Here is a 21890-nt window from a genome sequence, read left to right on the forward strand (position 1 = left end):
TCGATTATGTTGCTTTGTGGTTATCAATGCATGTATTTTCATTAATAATTATATGAAATTTATTTTTCATATCTCAAGGATGAGATTACTCATAAAGTATTTAAGAGTTTATCTACATAATGATATGTAAAAATATCTAAAACAGTAATAATTATATTATATTATTACATGTCAATATTACTATTAATTTCTTTATATTGTATGTTTATTTTAGTGTTAATTTTTTTATTTTAAATTTTCTTTGAGTCATTGATTATAACTATGATTAAATTTAAATTTTATAGTTTTGCGTACAAATTTACTATAAGATAAATTTTGTTAATTTTTAATTTTAAATTATTAAAATATTTTATTATTAAACTTATTTAATGTTTGCATAAAAAATATAAAATCATTCAAAATAAATTAATAATAATCTATAATATTTTCATTTAAAAAATAAAGCAAATTATATTATTATAGAATTAATTACACATATCAAGAAAAAATATGAATATAAAGCATTGCCCAAACAATTTTACTTATGTATCAGAACCCAACTTTGAATTACTATTCCAACAATAGTGTTTTAAAATTTTAATTAGTTGTTTTTTTTTTCTATTTTATTTCTTTCAGCTGGTTGAATCCTCTTGGTTTTCACCTTAGGTTGTTTGGATTCATGAATTTGAATTTGAAATTTAGAATTTAAAATTTATAAATTTAAAAATATCTTATTTAGTTAATAAAAAGAATTTTAATTTTAAATTTAAAATAAAGATGAGTATTCAATAAAAAATTTTTATTGGGTTGAATTGGAATTTCAAATAATATGGTTAATGTTATTTGATCCAAATTCAAGAATCTAAACACAACATTAGTTTTTCCTTTTTGCAATATCTAATTTTTAATTTTTAATTATTAAACGATAAGATTAAATTAATCACTGCACATTATCATTTTTACAATAATTTAAAGTAACTTTATTGATAAAAAAATCATTTTACTTAATAAACTGACATTATAAAATAAATTTTATATATATATATATATATATATATATATATATGAAAAAAATACACTTAAAGAATATGGAATTTGGACGAATTTTTTCTATCAAAATAAAAATTTTTCCATAATTATTCACATTAGTCTATTAATTAATTAAATTATAGTATTATATTTAATTTTTTGCCAAACCATGTATGAATATATTTTCAGTATATGAGAAATAGATATAATAAAATAATTTTTATAATAAGCTATAAATAATAATTTTATTTAATAAATAATATATAGTTTCTAATGTAATTTTTAATGGCAAAATAATTATATCATAGCATCACACGGGAATTATTGTTTAGTAATATCAAATTGGATGCTACGTTAAAATAACTTATTTAATTATTTAGTAATATCAGCCATAAATTAGACCATCTAACGGGAAGTTTTTAGCTCATCCGATCTATGATTACAATATATATATATATGGAGAGCTTAGCTCCCCATCACAAACATCAACAAATCATTATGAAATCAAATGGGAGTCCGACTCTCTCATCCAACAAGCCATCCATCCATATATTTACACATACATAGATTAATAAGTTACAACCCTAAAATAATTAATCTTACAATTATAAGCTAAATAAAATGGTTCTACACATGCGGAGACCTAGAATTCAAATTTAACAATACAAAATATGGAAATAACAACTAGTAAACCTGCGAGGTAGAAAGTAGGTTAAACACAACAATAAGCTCTCCTGTAACCTGGAAAAAAAAAGGATAAACAGGAGTGAACGTTCGACTTATAGAGTAAGATATTGATTTTACATACAATTTCTATAACTATCTAGTACTAATACATCCCTAAAAATGAAATGCAGCATAGATCAACAATTTCAAACAATTTCAATAATACTAGCACAAAGAATAATTTGGAGCACTCACACATCCATGTGTCACACCAGTATAAATACAATATGGGAGCTGATCCCCTATATAGCTATCTTAATCCAAGGCCTATCGGTGAGATCAACTCGAGCTGAACTTTCTCTTACAATCCGAATGCGGGGGTCAGCGAGAACAACTCAAAGCCGTACTCACTCCGACTTATCACAAAAGGACCAAGCCCTAAGCCAGACTAGCTCAAGTTGATTTGCCCGTCCTATCCATATCCACCACTAATACATGACACACACGCCGACACACACATAACTCCAAATTAATCTAGGCAACACCCACATCAAACTATCAAGTAAAGATGCAACACAAAGAGTGCCTATAGTAGCTAATACATATATCTATAAGTGAAGCATGGGCATGCTGTGATATATAATAACAATAGTATTGAAATTGTAAATAAAATCAATATCTACTCACAGTACTTCACAAGTCACTGCGACGACTGAGCGGAGGAGAAAGGCTGGCCCGGCTCACCTAATTAATTACATTACAAACTGATTAATATTTACTTAAAACAAAACTTTGAAAGAGTCAAAGACAACCTATGTTTTGCCGAAAATTCGATAGAATTTTCCCTTAACCTAGGACCTACCCAACCTGTAAAATGGCTCAAATAACACTTCTAAATCATACACCTCAATCTATATCCTATCAACATCATATGGGCTCTCCTGAGCCCTCCAAACTAGGCAATAATCACAAAATTAAAAAATTAAATTTTAGCCCCTAAAACTAACATTCTACAAATATCGTTCAAACTAGCTCTAAAAATTCTAAAATTTTGCCTCGTGGTCCTTAACAAGGTTATAAGACCATTGCAAAAAAAATTACAATTTCCTAATTACCCATGAATACTTTATTAGAGTTCAGGTTGTTACACATAACTTCTTTTAGTATAGGTTCTAACTAGATGGTGAACATGCAAGGCGGTGAACATGCCCATATACCGCCAAACAAAGAAGCTCCATGCCAAAACTACTAGGAAGCAACCATAGAAGAGACCCAAACAAAGTAGAGAGAAATTAATGGATCGACAAAAAGACTGTGGGGATGTCATCATCTAGAAAGAGACACCCTATTGTTGAGCTAAGCAAAGAAACTAAGCCAATACAACCAATCATTGCACGTTGAAAAACTAATAACTACCACAAAATTTATTTACACCTTGACTTCAGGTGAGGAGGGTGAAAATCCACATACCAGGTGGGGAGGTTGCCTCTTTGCTCAAAAGGGGAAACCTTAAATAAACAGAGAAAGAATAAAAGAGAGAGAAAAAAAAAATCTCAAAACCAAGAGAGAGGAAATGCTCTCACTAAAAACCTAGAGAGAGAGAGGAATAATTTCTCATATACTGCAAGTCAATAGAAATTTCCAATATGTTAAATCAAAGATCAGTTAGTAGAAATGAGTTAGCAATATAATATAAATTATTAATGGCCAAATATATCTCCAAATACCTGTATTATTGTATTTTTGCCTATTAACAAAGTTATATGACCATTGCAAAAAGAATTATAATTTTCTAATTACCCATGAATACTTTATTAGAGTTTAGGTTGTTACACATAGCTTCTCTTTATATAGGCTCCAACTAGATGGCAAACATGCAAGGCGGTGAACATGCCCATATTCCGCCAAACAAAGAAGCTCCATGCCAAAACCACTAGGAAGCAAACATAGAAGAGACCCAAACAATGTAGAGAGAAATTAATGGATCGACAAAAAGACTATGGGGATGTCATCATCTAGAAAGAGACACCCTATTGTTGAGCTAAGCAAAGAAACTAAGCAAATACAACCAATCATTACACGTTGAAAAACTAATAACTACCACAAAATTTATTTACACCTTGACTTTAGGTGAGGAGGGTGAAAATCCACATACCAAGTCGGGAGGTTGCCTCTTTGCTCAAAAGGGGAAACCTTAAATAAACAGAGAAAGAATAAAAGAGGGAGAAAAAAAAATCTCAAAACCAACAGAGAGGAAATGCTCTCACTAAAAACCTAGAGAGAGAGAGGAATAATTTCTCATATACTGCAAGTCAATAGAAATTTCCAATATGTTAAATCAAAGATCAGTTAGTTGAAATGAGTTAGCAATATAATATAAATTATTAATGGCCAAATATATCTCCAAATACCTATATTATTGTATTTTTGCCTATTAACAAAGTTATATGACCATTGCAAAAAGAATTATAATTTTCTAATTACCCATGAATACTTTATTAGAGTTCAGGTTGTTACACATAGCTTCTCTTAGTATAGGCTCCAACTAGATGGTAAACATGCAAGGCAGTGAACATGCCCATATTCCGCCAAACAAAGAAGCTCCATGCCAAAACCACTAGGAAGCAACCATAGAAGAGACCCAAACAAAGTAGAGAGAAATTAATGGATCGACAAAAAGACTGTGGGGATGTCATCGTCTAGAAAGAGACACCCTATTGTTGAGCTAAGCAAAGAAACTAAGCAAATACAACCAATCATTGCACGTTGAAAAACTAATAACTACCACAAAATTTATTTACAGCTTGATTTCAGGTGAGGAGGGTGAAAATCCACATACCAGGTGGGGAGGTTGCCTCTTTGCTCAAGAGGGAAAACCTTAAATAAACATAGAAAGAATAAAATAGAGAGAAAAAAAAATCTCAAAACCAAAAGAGAGGAAATGCTCTCACTAAAAACCCAGAGAGAGAGAGAGGAATAATTTCTCATATACTGCAAGTCAATAGAAATTTTCAATATGCTAAATCAAAGATCAGTTAGTTGAAATGAGTTGGCAAGATAATATAAATTATTAATGGCCAAATACATCTCCAAATACTTGCATTATTGTATTTTTGCTTTGATGCATGCATTTTAGATCATCATTTAGGTGTAATTTTTGCACATAATTTACCCTTGTTCATAGCTATTATTATAGATATTAGCATATATTTAGTCAATTTTATAATTTTCACACTTCTTAGTCTAATTTTTGGAATTTATTTGTTTTGTAGGCTAAATTTGGAGAAATTTGGTGTATTTTGATCAAAGTAGCCATTTGGAGGAGATTAGAGTTGAATTGTAAAAATTTTTTAAGTTGAGTAAAAAAATGGTCGAGAGTTACACAACCTGCTGCACAACCGATTTAGCTTATGTCGCAGGTTGTGTCGAGCATCAGATATTCAGGCAGATTGTTGCACAACCTGCGACACAACCGATTTAGCTTATGTCGCAGGTTGTGTCGATCGTCAGATATTCAGGCAGATTGTTACACAACCCGCGACACAACCGATTCAGCTTATGTCATTTTTACTGGAAATGGCTGACGTGGCATTTCCGTTACTCTGATTTTTTACCTCACATTCTCTAGAATCTTCCACCTTTTTACCCATTCTAGGGCAGTCCCCTCACCTATATAAAGTCTCCTTTATCATTTTCTTTACATAAAGGAGGAAGGGAGGCAATTTTTGCAAGAAAGAAGGAGAGAAAGAAGGGGAGCACGTCTGTCCATTTCTGTAGCAGCAGCAGGAGCTCGTTCTGCACTTTTCTGCAGCAGATTCTTCTGCATTTTTCTGGGTTTTTCTATTCCTTAACTTAGATTTCCATTATTTCTTCATTTATACATTTGGGTTTGTTTAGAAACTATGAATAGTGAGTAGTTATTGGAGATTCTAGAGATGGGTTTGTAAATATTATTTTGTATTATGGTTTTGAACTGATTTAGCCATTTAAATTAGGGTTTGTTACATTTTGATTTATTGCTTGTGAGCTTGTTGCCTTGCTTGATGAATGGGCCCTCATTAAGTTAAGCTTTAATCCTTAATAGATGGACTGAAAAGTGAATATTAGGGATAGATAATCTTGTAATAAACTTAGTTTTCTTGGTGTTAGAGATAAGCTAAGAGAATTAAGGGGACTTTCTAAAATCAATTAGAGCATTAATTGGGTTTTTGTTAGGTTTGAAATACCGTGAAAACAAGGTTTGATTTTATGAAAACCAACTTTGAGATGCTTGAAAAAGGTTTCAAAAATTTAAGAATTGATTTCCCTCAAAATTGCAATTCTCATGTGTTTGGCTAAATTAGGGATAAACCACATGCAAACAATATTGAAAATCCAATCTCTAGAATCACTTTAATTTTTATCAAATTTAGATTTAATTCCTCCAAAATTTATAAATAGCAATTTCAATTTAAATCTTGGTAATCTAGTTTAATTAATTTAGTTAATTGTTTGATTTAGCTTAAATACCAATTTTAATTTCAAATTTCATTTTACATCTTTAAATTTTGTCATTCTAATTAGCTTATACTTTTATTTCTAATTTAAGCACAATTCCCTGTAGGATCGATATCATTTTTTAAAACTATACTACTGTGACCCGTGCACTTGCGGATTACACCAGCATCATGCCTATTAGACATTTGACCTATTTTCGTGACCCATCACACAACTAAACTTTAAAAAAAAAAAAAAAAAAAAACATATCACGTAAGCATAAAATCACACAATTGGCAAGTAAGTGATGTACACGCGTGAAGTAGCAAGTGAAAAGGAGTTTTTGACTGCATAAAAACGATGGCCAAAATCTTCATCCTTCCTTTTTATATATTGAAGCCTTCTTAATGATCTATCCCCACTAAGTATCATTCAAAAAAAGCTCAACCAAGAAATGGAACCACCAACAGCCTTATTGCTATAAGGGTTATTTACACCATCAGACATCCCCCCTACACACACAGTTAATGTAGACAGTGTAGCTGTTGCTGCACCACCTGTTGGAACCTCACGGGTCACTAGCTAAATCCTCGACTCAGCCTCTGTGCAGCAGATGGGCCAAGTAAGGTGTGAAGTTAACCATTTATCTATACACTGCACCAAAAGTATGGTTGCAATTAGCTAGGTAAAAGCCTTGCCATTTCTTGATGCTCAAGAACGCTTAAAGAAACAACACATTCTATTGATGAGGCATCATCATTTTCATCATTGCCTGTTTTCTTGTAGACAAGTATGGGAAGTGCTTCTATTGATGGCCAGTTTGAGGCAAATTTACTCTTGATGATTACTGCATGCACTTTTCGCACATGCATATTGGAGAATAATTTCATTACTTCATAGCCATATCCATATTATGCATAGCCTCCAAGCAACGAATTCCACAAGACAACCTTTTGCTCATCTAAAACATCAAAAACTTTTTTTTTTTTTGCTGCTTCAATCTTCTCACATTTAGCATACATGCTAATCAATGAACTTCCAACATAGAGGTTAAAGTCTAACCCTTGTTTAACTGCCTCTACATGAACTAGCAAAACCAAAGTCAAGAGCTATTAAAATCACAACCACACTCTATACAGTTCCTAATGTGGATCTTGTGGACTTAATATTAGATTTCCTCATATTTTAGAAAATCTCGATAACTCTTGCCTTATCACCTCTCTGTGCATGCCCTGAAATCATCACATTCCATGCCACAACATTTGGCAAATGGAATGGAAACTTCCATTTGCACTCTTAATTCTTCCATTTGCACTCTTAATGATTCCTTGACTTCATAACCACATTCATATCAGAAGTAGTAATAGTTGGTGAAGAATTACTACCACTAGGGCTTTCTAAGAGGTATGATGCAGAGGACCCATCTTTGGATGCTTCATCAACATATCCTTCCCTAATTGCTTAGTCAGTTTATATTTCTAAAGGTGAATGTGTTAATGTCATCTGGCTAGTTTGAGCAAGGGACCATGGCATCCGTAGTCATAGTAGCAGAGATGGATGGTGTTGTGTGGTTGTGCTCGAACCATGAGACAAGCTCTTCTGATCCATATCCATTGTTCTCTAAATGACTCCTACATTGGGGCAAGTGAGTAGCTTGATTGACTATGAATTTGACAGCCCCCTAAGCCCATTTTTCCATTTCTTGACCCCCTTTCCTTGTTTTGTTTAACAACCACACCAACCACCGCTTTATTAGCGATGAGGCCACCTGCAGGAACAGCACACGCGGGCAATGTCCAAGGGACCATGAATAGTGCAGAACAATGAAGAAATGATGGAAGGAGGAAGGGAGAGAGAGGTGACAAACTTGGAGGACCAAGTTGTTGTCCCAAAATAGTCCAAGAGGGGGGTGAATTGGACTTTAACAATTTTTCGGCCCTTGCTTGTAGCCTAATGAAAAATTATGGCTTTGTTCAACTAGGTGCTTTTCTATATAAAATGAAAGTAATATGTGCTTCAATAATGTGCTCCTAAGTTGCAATTCTAGCCTCAATCAATATTTATGGCAATATCTAACAACACATGCATCATACAATATACTACTAATTTCTCAAGTCACTCAATATATCCTCAAGTTTATCAATTTAATCTATTCAACCAACATTTAATATCAAGTATAAAAGGAAAAATTTAAATTGCACAAAAGTAAGGAGGTCAAGGTTAGAGAGATCAAACACAATGATTTTTATAGTGGTTCGGCTTAACTAGCCTACATCCACTCTCTCAAAGAACCCTCTTTGAGTCTTCTCTCCACTATTTGCTCTTTTAAAGGCAAGAGACCAAAAGCCCTTTACAACTTTTCAACGCCAAGCTTTTACCAAGGTAGCTTGAAACCTTCACAAATGCTATCACAAGCACTTTCTCTCTCAAGCTTCAATAGGTGCTTGTACAACCTCTCTTAAATGCAATTCAATGTTGTAACACTCACTCTTACTCAATACAAATCAAACTATAAAGAAGAGATGAGTTGATTTGCCAATGGTAGCTCAAAATCTTTAAAGCTCTTGAATGAAAGCAATAAATGAAAAATCAAAGTTGGAGTTCAAATGTAAGCTTTCATCAAGTGTAAATGAAGTAAAGAATGTGTATTTATAGTCCCAAATCATTTTAGACCGTTTGAAACCCTTTTGGAACGTTATACACACTGCCCAAGACAAAATAGCCGTTATTTTGTCCTTTTGTGCGAAGTTGAGCAGCTCTGATAAATTAGCAAACTAATGAAATTTTAGGAGCAGTCAGTAAACTGGTTAGTAAACTAACGTTTTTAGCAAACTCATTAGCAAACTAAAAAATTTAGCAAACCAGTTAGCAAACTAAGTCAACAGCTGCATATCTCAACTTGCAATGTCAAATGATTTAGACCTTAAAAAATATTTCAATGGTAGTATCCAAGGTCATGATGAGAAAAAGTAATCAGAAAATAAAATTTCATTTTTGAGCTCCATATGACTAAATTCTCATCCATTCTTTTTACAAAAGACCTAAGACTCAATCTCTAATACTATGCCTTTCATACCTTTTCTTTGAGTCTTGGCTTCCATAATTTTGTCCTTTTCTCATTTTGAATTTGTCTTGAAATGCCTTTGAGTATCCTTTCTCCTTTGATGCAACTTCAAGAATTCTTTAGCAATGAGACAAAGAATCTACACATCACTTTAAAGTTGGATTAGATAGATTCTCTTTGAGTTTTGTTATCATCAAAATCAATGCTCATTTTGAGCTACACGGGGTCAACAATCTCCCCCTTTTTGATGATGACAAAACTCAACTGAATCAACAATCAAAAATAAAAGTGTGTGAAAGTTTATGTGAGTATGTGAATCCAAGCAGTATAGTATACCGAAAATGCTCCCCCTAAATATATGCACATAATTTCTAAGAAATCTATTTTCTGTACACAAGCTCCCCCTAAGTTTATGCTATAAAGCATATTCACAATTTTCTAAAAAAAATTCCACAAATATTAACACAAGTATGAACACATATCCATCAATACAAGTATCAACACATTCATATCCATCAACACAAGTATCAACACATTCATATCCATCAACGCAAGTATCAACACATTCATATCCATCCTATAAACACATATTCACACACATATTCACATATTCATATCCATCCTATTCTCCCCCTTTTTGTCATCAATCAAAAAGGAAACAAGAGAAAATAACCAAAAAGAATCATGTTAGCCCAAAGTAGACGCAGTAAGGTAGACAATAGCAAACTAAAAACCAATAGTAGCAAATAGACTAGTAAACTAAATATGCAGATAGTAAACTAAAAATCCAGATGAGAGACTATTTAAGTCTTTTACTCCTGCGAGTGGATTTTGAAGGCACAATTTTCTTCCTAGGGAGTTTAATAACAGGGGGCTGAGGTGCTTGGTCAGCCACTTGATCATCTTTCTCGGGCTCATCTTCTTCAGATTGTGGTTGAAGAGCAGCAGCGAGGGTCTGGTATGGATTTGACACGGTGGATTTAGTTCGCTTTTTCCCTTTCTTGGCTGCAGGGGCATCAACTGCAGATAGCTGAGTTGGAGCACTCTCTTGGTGATCCTTGAGAGAAGCTTCCTTCTGCTCTGTAGGGGCAGCAGCAGATTCAACAGCCATTTCAATAACTTTTGCAGATTCTAGGACTTCTTCACCATCCTTTGGTGGCTCACCTTCAGTTTCTACAATTTTTTCACCATCATGCTCAGTAGGTATATCAGCTGCAAGGCCAATTTCAGGTTCAATAACCTGTTCAGTAGCAGGTTCAGCAGGGGCTTCTACTGTAGGTTCAACCTCAGGTTCAGCTACATGGTCACTTTCATGTGCCATAGCAGCAGGAGACTCACCAACCTTATTGCTTTCACCCTTATCAGCAGAAACTTGAGTAGCAGCCTCAACTTTAGTTGGAACACCAGGTTCTTTGGCCTGTTGAAGATCCATAATCAGCCTCTTTAACTCCTCATTTTGAGTGAGCAGGTGACTCACTTTGTAGTCAACCACATCCACAAATTTTCTAAGAATGTCAAGGGACTGATTGGTTGAACTAAATTGTTCATTGACAGTAGCTTTTATCCCTTGAATTTCACTCAAAAATTCACTAGCAGAATCAAAACCAACCTTAGCAGAGGAGGAACCACCCTTTTCAAACCTTTTCTTTCTCCCATCAGTGTCAGAGTGTATTTCTCTGAGCATAATCAAGTCAGTTCTAGAGCTTTTCTTAGAGACATTCACATTTAGCTCTTTAAACACAGCAGACAAAAGATGTGCATACGACAGTTTTCCAATCCCATAAGCTTTGCACATGTTCTGGAAAATTAAATAAGCCAAATTCATCATAACTTTATTCACAATGTGCCACATAATACACATGTCCAAGTGACTCAAATAACCATTGCTTCCAGATTTAGGACAGAAAATGTAGTTCACCATACTGTGAATGATTTTGATATGTTGAAGTGCTTTTGTGCTAGTGGACTTTTCATTTTTGGCAGTGTTAACGGGGAACACCTCATTTTCAAACTCAACCAAATTGAATCCTGCTACCCTAGCAACATCCTTATGTGTGGAAATTTTATTTCCATCATTGGGCAATTTCAAAGCCGTAGCTATCAGTTCAACAGAAACCCCATATGTACTGTTATTCAAAATCACTTCAAATTTATCCTCATCATCAACTGTTCTCAAGGTCCCATAAAACTCTTGAACAAGCCTAGGATAATACTCATTTGCACATTCACACACATCCAACCATCCTTGAAACTCAAAAAGCTCTTTGAATTGAAAGTTTACCTGATTGAAGTACTCCCATTTGATAAATTTGCAATCTAATAGTGCTTTATCCACTGAACCCGAAGATTTTACGGTATGCATTTTTCGTTGCGTATCCATCCCTTGCTTCTATCCCTTCTTTTTCTTTTCTGGCATCGGTATAGGGGATTTGACACCCTTAGATGGATTTGAAGACTCACTAGCTGATTTTGATCCAGGTAAGTTTTGCTTTCCTTTCATTTTCTTTCGCAATGCCGCGACAGGGATATCGTCGGAGGCTGACGAGGAAGATGAAGTAGTCGCAGCAACAGGGGACTTTCGTTTGGTGTGAGCCATTAAAACAAAATGAAATCTGATAATGGCATTTTGGTGAGTGAAGAGTGGAAGAGGAAAGGAGAGTTGAGATATTTGGTGGGTTAGGGTATGTTTTGCCAGAAAGAGAGAATGGGTTTGGTTTGGGAGGAGTCGGGAATCAATGTAGAGGAGAGAGAGAGAGCGTGGGGGTTTCGTGTGGTAGAGGGTTTAAGTCCTCTTGAGTCCCGCGCTTTTCAGTGTCACTGTACTTTCAACTGAACCAGTTCTCTTACTTTTTATTTTATTTTATTTTATATTTCAAACAAGTCTATCTATCCCTATATGCACAAATAAACATTTCTACATGTCTGACACAGCACTGAGAGTGTGATATCAAATGTGAAAAGATAAATGCATTGCTGGACACGCAGAAAATTTCAAGAACAATCACCTTTCGGTTTGAAATTTGAACAGTACATGATATAGCAAACTAATTTTAGTCACGCAATATTAGCATACAACTTAGTAAACTAATTTCACGAGTACACAAACAAGTTAGCTAATATTCTTTAAAGATTTCTTAGCAAACTTATATTACAGCAGATCACTCACATATTAAACAAAATGTAAAACATGAAATTAATATGAATTAAATTTCAAACAGATGATTCACACATACCAATTTCCCTTCTAATTCTGCAAAATGTTTCTTCATTAAGAGGTTTTGTAAAAATGTCAGCAAGTTGATTTTTATAGGCAACAAACTCGATTTTGATATTTCCATTTTGAACATGATCTCTAATAAAATGATGTCTGATCTCAATATGTTTAGTTCTTGAATGTTGGACTGGATTTTTGACCAAGTTTATGGCACTTGTGTTGTCACACCTAATTGGAACAAGATTATATTTTAAACCAAAATCTTCCAATTATTGTTTCATCCATAAGATTTGAGCAACACAACTACCAGCAGCTATATATTCTGCCTCAGCTGTAAATAAAGCTACTGAAGTTTGTTTCTTACTGTGCCAAGAAACTAGTGCAAGACCAAGAAATTGACAAGTACCTGAGGTACTTTTTCTATCCAGTCTACTTCTAGCAAAATCAGAATCACTATAACCAACAAGATTAAATGATTCACATTTTGGATACCATAAACCAATTGAGTATGTGCCAATGAGATATCTAAAGATCCTTTTAACTGCACTTAAATGGGATTCTTTTGGACATGATTGAAATCTTGCACACAAGCAAACACTAAAGCGTATGTCTGGTCTAGATGCAGTAAGGTACAAAAGAGAGCCAATCATACCTCTATAAAGCTTTGTATCCACTTCTTTACCTTTTTCATCATTGTCAATTTTGATTGTTGAACTCATAGGAGTGCCCATGCTCTTCAAATCTTCCATTTTAAATTTCTTTAGCATATCCTTGATGTACTTTGATTGATTTATGAAGATGCCATCATTCATTTGCTTAATTTGAAGTCCTAGGAAGAATGTGAGCTCACCCATCATGCTCATTTCAAATTCATTCTGCATAATCTTAGAAAATTTCTTGCAAAGAGATTCGTTAGTAGCACCAAAAATTATATCATCAACATAAATTTGCACAATGAGCATATCATTATGATGCTTCTTAATAAAAAGTGTTGTATCCACTTTGCCTCTTTGAAAATCATTTTGTAAAAGGAATTTACTAAGCCTTTCATACCATGATCTAGGAGCTTGCTTTAAACCATATAAAGCTTTAGTAAGTTTATAAACATGATTTGGATGCTCATGATTTTCAAAGCCTGGAGGTTGTGCAACATACACTTCCTCATCAATATAACCATTTAAAAATGCACTTTTGACATCCATTTGATAAAGCATAAAGTCCTTGTAACATGCAAAGGCACACAACATTCTAATAGCTTCAATTCTAGCAACCGGAGCAAAGGTTTGATCAAAATTAATCCCTTCCTCTTGGTTGTAGCCTTGAGCCACTAGTCTAGCTTTATTTCTAACAACATTGCCTTTTTCATCCATTTTGTTTCTAAAAACCCATTTAGTACCAATAATTGAATGATCTTTTGGTTTAGGTACTAAATTCCAAACTTTATTTCTCTCAAATTGATTTAGTTCTTCTTGCATGGCAAGAATCCAACTTTCATCATTTTGAGCATCTTCAAAACATTTAGGTTCAATTTGTGAAACAAAAGCAACATTACCAAAATATTTTCTCAATTGAGCTCTAGTCATCATCCTCTGAGATGGATCATCAATAATGTCTTCTTGGGGATGATTTCTATGGAATCTCCATTCTTTAGGCAAATCTTCATGTTGAGGCTCATTTACTTATAATTCTTCCAAATTTGGCATTTCTTCATTAATTTGATCTTCATTAGCATCATGGACGTCTATTGTAGTATCTCCTTGAGTTTCTTCATCTTTGTCATCAATTTGTTCCATTTCTTGACTTGATATTATATTTTCTTTTCCAAAAACCTGCTCATTATTATCATCACAAACATTTTTCCTTCTAATAGAAGGGTTAGTCTCATCAAACAAAACATGAATAGTTTCCTCAATAACCAAAGTTCTTCTATTGAACACTCTATAGGCTTTACTCTTTGTTGAATACCCAAGAAAGATTCCTTCATCGGATTTAGCATCAAATTTCTTCAAGTTATCCTTCTTGTTATTTAAAATGTAGCACTTACAACCAAATACTTTGAAATATGAGATATTTGGTTTCCTTCCTTTCCATAGCTCATAGGGGGTCTTTTTCAAAATTGGTCTAATCAAAACTCTATTCAACACATAGCAAGATGTATTAACAGCTTCAGCCCAAAAGTATTTTGACAAATTATTTTCACTCAACATAGTTCTAGTCATTTCTTGCAAAGTCCTATTTTTCCTTTCCACTACCCCATTTTGTTGTGGTGTTTTAGGAGCTGAAAAATTATGATTGATTCCATGTTTATCACAATATTTCTCAAACAAATGATTTTCAAATTCAGTTCCATGGTCACTTCTTATAGATGAGATGCAAAAGCCTTTTTCATTTTGAACCATTTTACTAAAAGAGGTGAATTTTTCAAAAGTTTCATCTTTATGAGCAAGGAAAAATGTCCATGTATATCTTGAATAGTCATCAACAATAACTAAAGCATATGACTTTCCACCAAGACTAGAAGGAGTTATGGGTCCAAATAAATCAAGATGAAGCAATTCTAATGGCCTAGTGGTAGACACAATATTTTTAGATTTAAAAGATGCTCTAGTATGCTTTCCTAGTGCACATGCTCTACATTGAAATTCATTTTCATAATTAATCTTAGGAAGACCATTAACAAGTTCTTTCTTAGACAATTTTGAGAGTGTATGCATGCTTACATGACCCAGTCTTCTATGCCACAAATAACTAGAGTTATCAAGAGATACTAGACATGTACTATGATTAGTTTCAAAATTATTCATGTCAAGCAAGTAAACATTATTGAATCTATTGGCAATGAACAATGTGTCATTATCTAAGTTATTGATTATACATAGAGAAGAAGTAAACTTTACCTCAAAACCTTTATCACAAAGTTGGCTTACACTTAGCAAGTTGTACTTCAATCCTTCAACAAGCGACACATCTTCAATACAAGGTTTGGTTCCTATTGTGCCGTTTCTAATTATTTTTCCTTTCCCTTTATCTCCAAATTTTACGTATCCTCCATCTTTCATTGTAATTTTTGAAAACTTGTCCTTTTCACCAGTCATGTGCTTTGAACAACCACTATCTATATACCATTTATCATTTTCCTTCATCCCTTTGAAACAAACCTCATTGTCACTTTCTTCTTCCTTTTGTGAACTCTCGACTTTCTCTTCAAGTGCCATCATACAAAGAAGAGCAGTCTCTTTGTCGCTTAATTCATCATTTGAAGATTCTTCACTGTTGCTCCATACTACTTTCATAGCTTTCTTGCTCCTATCTTCTTTTCCTTTCTTCTTTTTGAGTAATGGACATTTGGGCTTGATATGTCCAAGTTTGTGACACTCATAACATACAATTTGTTCTTTTGACTCTTTGAAGTGTTTATCCTTGGGAGTATACTTTTTCAAAAATTTCTTGTATTTGCTTCCTCCTTTCTTGAAAGCTCTTTTAAATTTTCTTGCAAGTATATCCATTTCATCATCATCTTCACTCGAAGCACTTGAGTTGTTACTAGAATCAGCTTTGAATGCAACTCCTTTCTTCGTATCTTCATCTATGTTTGACTTGAGAGCAATGCTTTTCTTCTTCTTTTGCTCAATTTCAACTTCATCCTTTTTGTATACCATCTCATGTGCAATGAGAGAACCAATGAGTTCATCATAGGTGAATGTTTTAAAATCTTTGGTATCTTGGATAACTGTTGTCTTTGCTTCCCAAGACTTTGGAAGTGATCTAAGAATTTTCTTCACAAGTTCAGCTTCCTCAAATCTTTTACCAAGTGCTTTGAGAAGATTTACAAGATCAGTAAACCTTGTACTCATATCTGCAATTGACTCCCCTGGCCTCATTTCAAACAGCTCATAATCTCGAATAAGAAGGTTTGCTTTGGACTCTTTAACAACATCAGTTCCTTCATAAGTCACTTCAAGCTTATCCCAAATTTCCTTAGCAGATTGATATCCTGAAACACGATTGTATTCATTAAGGTCAAGTAAGCAATGCAAAATATTAATAGCTTTAGCATTTATAGAAATTTTCTTCCAATCATTGTCATCATATTCATCTTCAAGTTTTGGAACCTTTGTAGTTCCTGGACCATTCTTTTGAGGAACATGTGGACCATTTTTAATAATTCTCCATGCATCAATATCTACAGATTGTATGAAATTTCTCATTCTTACTTTCCAAAATGAATAATTAGTGCCATTGAAGAGTGGTGGTCTAGTGATTGAGTAGCCTTCAACTAATGGTGCGAGTATACCGGCAGAATTACTAAATGAACTAGCCATTGTGGATCACTCTAAGGTTGTAAGACCCTAAGCAAGAGAGACAAGCTCTGATACCAATTTGTTGTCCCAAAATAGTCCAAGAGGGGGGTGAATTGGACTTTAACAATTTTTCGGCCCTTGCTTGTAGCCTAATGAAAAATTGTGGCTTTGTTCAACTAGGTGCTTTTCTATATAAAATGAAAGTAATATGTGCTTCAAAAATGTGTTCCTAAGTTGCAATTCTAGCCTCAATCAATATTTATGGCAATCCCTAACAACACATGCATCATACAATATACTACTAATTTCTCAAGTCACTCAATATATCCTCAAGTTTATCAATTTAATCTATTTAATCAACATTCAATATCAAGTATAAAAGGAAAAATTTAAATTGCACAAAAGTAAGGAGGTCAAGGTTAGAGAGATCAAACACAATGATTTTTATAGTGGTTCGGCTTAACTAGCCTACATCCACTCTCTCAAAGAACCCTCTTTGAGTCTTCTCTCCACTATTTGCTCTTTTGAAGGCAAGAGACCAAAAGCTCTTTACAACTTTTCAATGCCAAGCTTTTACCAAGGTAGCTTGAAACCTTCACAAATGCTATCACAAGCACTTTCTCTCTCAAGCTTCAATAGGTGCTTGTACAACCTCTCTTAAATGCAATTCAATGTTGTAACAATCACTCTTACTCAATACAAATCAAACTATAAAGAAGAGATGAGTTGATTTGCCAATGGTAGCTCAAAATCTTTAAAGCTCTTGAATGAAAGCAATAAATAAAAAATCAAAGTTAGAGTTCAAATGTAAGCTTTCATCAAGTGTAAATGAAGTAAAGAATGTGTATTTATAGTCCCAAATCATTTTAGACCGTTTGAAACCCTTTTGGAACGTTATACACACTGCCCAAGACAAAATAGCCGTTATTTTGTCCTTTTGTGCGAAGTTGAGCAGCTCTGATAAATTAACAAACTAACGAAATTTTAGGAGCAGTCAGTAAACTGGTTAGTAAACTAACTTTTTTAGCAAACTCATTAGCAAACTAAAAAATTTAGCAAACCAGTTAGCAAACTAAGTCAACAGCTGCATATCTCAACTTGCAATGTCAAATGATTTAGACCTTAAAAAATATTTCAATGGTAGTATCCAAGGTCATGATGAGAAAAAGTAATCAGAAAATAAAATTTCATTTTTGAGCTCCATATGACTAAATTCTCATCCATTCTTTTTACAAAAGACCTAAGACTCAATCTCTAATACTATGCCTTTCATACCTTTTCTTTGAGTCTTGGCTTCCATAATTTTGTCCTTTTCTCATTTTGAATTTGTCTTGAAATGCCTTTGAGTATCATTTCTCCTTAGATGCAACTTCAAGAATTCTTTAGCAATAAGACAAAGAATCTACACATCACTTTAAAGTTGGGTTAGATAGATTCTCTTTGAATTTTGCTATCATCGAAATCAATGCTCATTTTAAGCTACACGGGGTCAACACAAGTCCTTGCATGGAGTGGGAAGGAAGAGATTGCTTGGGATATTCAAGATCCAGCAACGACTAGTATTATAATTTGAAGGACCATTTCAGTTGATTGACACGTCGCACTAGTGTTTCTCACATCTCTTTCATCCTGTAATTTTGTGCTTGTTTGTAATTATTTTTTTAGGTTTAAGTGTATTTTTATTTTAGACCCCAATTCAAATATGCCATAGGAAAAAATTGAATAATACAGATATCAGATGATGTATTTGGTTAATTATTAATTAATTTTTGCAGCAGAATTATTATTAATTAATTTTTTTATCCGAATTATTATTAATTAATTAATAGCTAATGAAAGGGTATGCACATGCATGACACCGATTATAATACAAATGCAAGACGCCATCCAATTAGAATAAAAACAAAATAATCTTCACTAGTGAGACTAAGCCCACACTCAATTATTATCTATAATACAAATTCATGACACCATCCATCCATTTACCCATCCAACTCCAATTATCCGCCGCCGTTGTTGAAATTAAATGATCAAAATAATATTTAAAGAATATATTTGAAAATAAATTTATTATTTTTTAATAAAATATTATATATTTACCGATATTAAATAAATAAATAAATAGTATTTAAAAAAATATTTAAACAAAGTCAACCAACCTGAGAAACTAAATGTTATTGTCTGACAGCATGGCGGAATATGACAGTATGTAATGCTGTCATGGGAAACTCTCACGAATATAAAAATAGAAAACAATTAAAGAAAAAGAAAATCTATCCACTCTGCAACATTATAAAAAAGTAGTATGTCTTCATAAAAATTCCTATAATTTTATTAAGAATGGTGTCTTGTCACTTAATCATTTAGGTGTGTATCTATTTTTTTGAGAAAAAAAAATTAAAACACGAGCCAATGCATGCCTGGGATATTCTTTACACATGAGTCGTGTATGTGTTGTCTCGAAGAGTTAATTTTTTTAGATTTATGAATAATTTTTATAAGTAATTTATATAAATTAATATGTCTTATTAAAATTTTTATAATTTAATAATTTTATTAAAAAGTATAATTTGGGTGCATGTACACGTCTTTGAGGAAAAAAAAAAAAAAAAGCTGCTACCAGTTTCAGTTTCAGAACAGAAGAGAGATGGAATCCATCTATACTTTCGTTGTTTGGTCAAGTCTTTTCTTATTATCACTGGCTGTGATTGTTATACGTCTAAATGGGAAAAAAATGAGGAAATTGATAGAACCAACCTCCAGGGCCTCCAGGATGGCCAATCTTTGGCAACATTTTCGATCTTGGAACTATTCCACACCGGACTATATACGAGCTTAGGTTCAAATATGGAGCTGTGCTCCGGTTAAGACAAGGATCTCGTGACACAGTGGTGATACAATCTGCGAAGGCCGTGGAGGAGCTGTTCAAGAACCACGACGCCACCTTCTGTGACCGTGCGTCTCTTGATGTTTTCACTTCTCATAACTACCAAGAGGCTTCACTTGCCGTTGGGAAGTTTCGCCCCTACTGGCTTATGCTCAGGCGGCTCTGTTCGATGGAACTCATGACCAATAAGCGAATAAATGAAACGGCTTCCATTCGGCGAGAATGCGTCGATCAAATGTTACGGTAACTAATGTTGAATCACATTACGTATAAATTTCTTTTTTTTTTTTGGTATAATATAAATTTCATATTTGTTATTATTTATTAAGTTTTTGTGATATGTGAATGTGACTGACAGGAGTATTGAAGATGATATGGCGGCTGCAAAAGCTAGGGGAGAATCAGGGGAGTTGAATTTGCCTCACTATATGTTCCTAATGTTGTTCACCCTGGTTGGTAATCTCATGCTTTCGCAAGACCTTTTAGACTCACAATGCAAGGAAGGGCATGAGTTCTTTCAGGCTATGGACAAGTTCATGGTGTGGGCTGGCAAGCCAAATATGGCAGACTTTCTACCATTCTTGAAATGGTCGGATCCTCAGGGACTGAAGAGGAACATGTTGCGAGATATGGGACGAATATTGGAGATTGTGGCAGGGTTTGTGAAAGAGAGAATTGAGGAGCATAAATTAGTTAAGGAGAAGGCCAATGACTTCCTAGATGTGCTGTTGGAATACGAGGGTGATGGGAAAGAATGGCATGAGAAGATAAACTATGAGAAGGTCATCATAATCATAATGGTAAGCTTAATTACAGCTTCATAACTTCATATTCCTTTCTGTCTTTGTCTCAGTTATGTATACACGCTTAAAGAATGCCTAATATATATGCAAAGATAATATGTATGTTAAGAGGGAATCCATTAATTAAACTATATTTTGGATTAATTGAAATATTTAATTAATTGTTAATTGTGTTTAATGTTACAGGAAATTTTTTTGCAGGGTCTGAAACTACAAGTACAACAATGGAATAGTTTATGGCAGGGCTACTTCGCAATCCTGATACCATGAGAAAAGTTAAAGAAGAACTCAACGCAGTTATTGGGGAAAATGGGAAGGTTGAGGAGAGTGACATAGACAAGCTACTATATTTGCAGGCTGTTTTAAAAGAAACAGTTAGGTTACATGCTGCACTTCCATTACTCCTGCCAAGAAATGCCTTCAAAGATTCAAGTTTCATGGGTTATCACATATGCAAGGACTCACAAGTTTTTACAAATGCATGGGCAATAGGAAAAGACCGGGATTCTTGGGAGGACCCTTTAGCCTTCAAACCTGAGAGATTTTTGGGTTCTAATATTGACTGAATAAGCACAATTTTGAGCTCATTCCATTTGGGTCAGGGAGGAGGATTTATGTGGGCATGGCATTGGCTCAAAGGGTAATTACTCTTAGTTTGGCATCTCCAATTCACAAATTTGACTGGGAATTTGATAAGAATTCCACCCCTAACACCTTAGCTATGAGTGAAAGAGTTAGAATAACAGTGAGAAAGGTTGTACCCTTGACTGTAATACCAAAAAAAACGTCAAGGAGTGTCTAGAGATGCATCTTGATCTTGTGATGTAATCCTTGAACTAAAATAATGCCAAGTATTGCATATGCTTGATGCTTTATCAATCATCCAGTCTTGTACCAAATAATTTATGGTCTAGCTAATATTTTTTATTAATAGTAAATTCAGGAAATATTTAATATATATCATTTAACTAAACAATCCACCTTCTCAATACATTTAATATGCGCATGTTAAGTGAAAAAACTCGGATACAAAACACAAATAAAACAATAGGAACCAGAAGGTGACAAAACAAAGAGGCAGCAACAAGCAAATACAAAACTGCCCGAAACATGCAGCTAGCATCAAAATCCCAAAGCTTAAACAATGAAATAGCAGACCGCTTTCTAATTCAACAAATTATCAAGGTGCAGATCAACAAACCTAGTCATGAACTCAAAATAGTAAGGACTAACATGTTAAAAACAGAGCACGGGAAAAGATGAAGAATGGTAACCAAGATAGCATAAGATGCATCAACCAGTTAATGGTCGCAGACCAAAGCAATGAAAGGACAAATGTAACACAGCCCTGGATGCCAAGATAATTCGAGTTCAACCAAATCACCAAGCACAATCAACCATTACAAAACACAGATGCGAAGCAGGAAAAATAGTCCCTGATTAACCAGGATTCCATAATCCAAACCACAAA

The 21890-nt window shown here is 33.8% G+C and overlaps 1 pseudogene; it reads left to right on the plus strand.

Annotated features, from left to right (window-relative positions):
- The first annotated feature begins 19376 nt into the window (after positions 1–19376).
- Positions 19377–21221, plus strand: LOC110673534 (iridoid oxidase-like; annotated as a pseudogene).
- The last annotated feature ends 669 nt before the right edge of the window (positions 21222–21890 follow it).

The sequence above is a fragment of the Hevea brasiliensis genome, chromosome 5 (genome assembly GCF_030052815.1).
Source record: "Hevea brasiliensis isolate MT/VB/25A 57/8 chromosome 5, ASM3005281v1, whole genome shotgun sequence".
Lineage (NCBI taxonomy): Eukaryota > Viridiplantae > Streptophyta > Magnoliopsida > Malpighiales > Euphorbiaceae > Hevea > Hevea brasiliensis.